Below are 3,125 nucleotides of genomic sequence, written 5' to 3'. Positions count from 1 at the left end.
TATGATTAAACATAAAATTAAAGAACACGTAGATCCTCTCCATTAGGACATGAATTTAATTGATCCAAATCAAAGTCAAACTAGAAAAATCATGTCTTTTAAACAGATAAAAGAGATATTCCATTCTTGCAAAATATCAAAACTATATCTTTATGGAATATATCTCTAAATTAATATGATCGAAGAAGAAACATCAAGATATGATATTTCTTAGATCTGTGTTGCAACAGGAATATGGCAACAAGCTCGAATAAAGAATATATCAGAGATATTCTTTAGAAGTCTCGTGCTATATCAAAAACATTTAACTCTTCACTCCAAAATATATCTCAACATATAATCAAAAGAGTTTTTATTCAAATATTATTAATATTCATGATTGGAATATTAATATCCAGTTCTGCAACTCATTTCTGTATACTCACAGTAATTTTCTCCCGTTTCGTAAAATCAGCATTTCTCGGAGAAAATTATTCAAAAAAAATACTCAAACACATTTCCTATCACACAAATATATCTCATATATTAGGAAATATATTTTAAGTATTTATACAAGTCAAAACTTTGGTCAAAAGATCCATCTCCTTTATTTCAAGACCAATGGTATTTTTACTCAGAAGAAAGGCTGACAAAACAGTTCCAATTTTAGATAAAATACTTCCACATTCTAGAATGACTTGAAACTTGGTATGGATCATTTAAATGGTATTTTCTAAGTATGGTAAGAATTTCGTAGCTTTTAGAGAATTTTTGTCCCAGCACAAAAATCGAGGCAGTTGGTCCCACAGTTGACCAAGTTTGACCAAGCTACCATTGACTAAAGTTGACCAAAACTTGCAGGACATCATTTTATATTATTTAGGTAATTATCATATTTTTTATGATATTTATTTAAGTGTTTTTGGGTGGTCATAATTAATGGTGCTTAATCCTTAATTAAAGTAATTAAGGAATGATTAAAAGAAAAGGAAAATATATATTTAATATATATATATATATATATCAGCTGAGATTTGAATGAGTACTATCTTGTGCTTCCTTCCCACTTGCAAAGAAACACAACCTACTTGCCATGTCATCAATCCATGTGATACACTCCATCCACCATCCATTCCTTCTCAAATCTTCACCATTCATTCCACCTAACTTCTCCTATAAATAAACCCCCACCCCAACCCATTTTCATCAAGCTAAAGAGCCACAAAGTTGCTGGGATTTTTTCAAGAAGTGCTTCTCTTCATCTCTTTCAAATTCTATACACACACTTCTTCTCAAAAACCTTCTCTCTCTTCTATATACTTACATATATACAAGGTTTTTGAAACCCAAGCTTAGCTTCACCCAACCAAGCTTTATCTCACCAAGTGAACTCATCCACTACCACTTCCCTGCCTCCCAAAGGATTGCCCAAGTTCGGCCAATAGCCAAAATCCGGCCGAACCTCCGGCGAACTTTTCCGACCGTTTTTCAAAAGTGGTTAGTTTTAGCTTCTTATTTGAGTTCTTTCTATTTAAGCTTTGTACATAACTTCTCTACTTCATCTTAAGATCTAATACAAGCTCTCTTATAAAGGAAGTTCTCGGGGAGAACTTAGATTCAAACTCGGAATTCGAATAAGTATTTGATCTTCGTAAAAAATCATTCCAACGAGAAGATCTAAAAAGAAAAGTACTTTATCTCCAAGGGGGAGATTATATTTGACACAAGTACGAGTTAGCCAATTATTTCTTGCACTTTAATTGGATCTTGGCTAAAATTCATTCGTGCTCATAAAATAATTACGAAGTAAAAGTGTAATCCCTTCTATCATCTTTAGTGTTCCGGGGGATTATTTCTCATATAAACACTTCGTAATTTGTCAAATCTTAAAACGGATCGTACGAGTTAGATAATTACTTAACGCTCTTTAATTAGATCTTGTCTAACTAATAATGTACATATAAAATATTACGAAGTAAAAGTGTAATCCCTTCTAACATCTTTAGTGTTCAGGGGGATTATGGCTTGTTCCATATAAACTACTTCGTAATCATCCGTTAAAATTAAGGACGAATCAAATCCACGAGTTAGCCAATTAATTTACGCTATTTAATTGGATCTTGGCTAACACATATCGTGTATATAAACAATTACGTGTCATATCGTATAAGCCCCTTCTAACATCTTTCAGTGTTCCATGGGGTTATACTACGATATCTATAAGATACTCGTAATTATTCGTCCAAACTTCGAAAGCACAATCTTAAGCCAATTTTTTGCACTTATTTAATTGGATCTTGACTAAGACTCATAAATCTTATAAACGTGCTTGAAGTTAAAAGAGTATACTTTGACCTTATAATCATCAATATACAAGTATACCTTAAAACCTTAAGTTAATATACTTAAAGGTAAAATTACAACTCCGAGGTTGTAATTAAAGTATTCTTCGATCCACAAATACTTAATCAAAAGAAGAAGAATACTCAAGAAGTCATAAGCCATAAGTGCTTAATATAAAAAGGGACTTCTCATATTACTCCACAACTTTATTAAATCTATAAAGGAGTAATTATAAATATACTTGACCATCTTGTATTATTCTAAGTCAAATATAACTAATTAGTTTTAATATTCTTATTTGGATATTATACTACTTGTGGGATAGTACAGTAACATACTAATTCAAACAAATCTTTTCCTACTTGTTTTGTTTTATGGATTGTCTTATTAGTTTTGTAGTGAGGTGAAGTGACGTGAGGTGATTCTCATTCTAAGACCCAAGTCCTAGACGTACTAACGGGGAGTTAGTAGTCTTTGCACCATGAAGAAGAGGAAAGACCCGAGACCGGATCACTAAGATCCAAGACCGGCAAAAGCTAAGGAAGCCAAGTCCATACAAAGGCTCCACAACAACTTTGAAGAAATAGTGGGGAGTTATTGTCTAAGATAAGTTGTGTAGGTATTACATTTATTTTGAGGTAGTGACCCTTGTGTTATTGTAATATCCGGGATATATCGTGTAATTATTTTCGATATTAAATAATTATTATGTGTGTTCAGTATCTATTTTGTGAGTTAATTGTTAAGTGATATATGTACTTGAATATTCAAAAATAATATTAATTGAGTATTTTAATTTTTAT

This window comes from Apium graveolens, chromosome 9 (assembly GCF_009905375.1).
Source record: "Apium graveolens cultivar Ventura chromosome 9, ASM990537v1, whole genome shotgun sequence".
Classification (NCBI taxonomy): Eukaryota; Viridiplantae; Streptophyta; class Magnoliopsida; order Apiales; family Apiaceae; genus Apium; species Apium graveolens.
Note: the sequence above shows the minus strand (reverse complement) of the source record.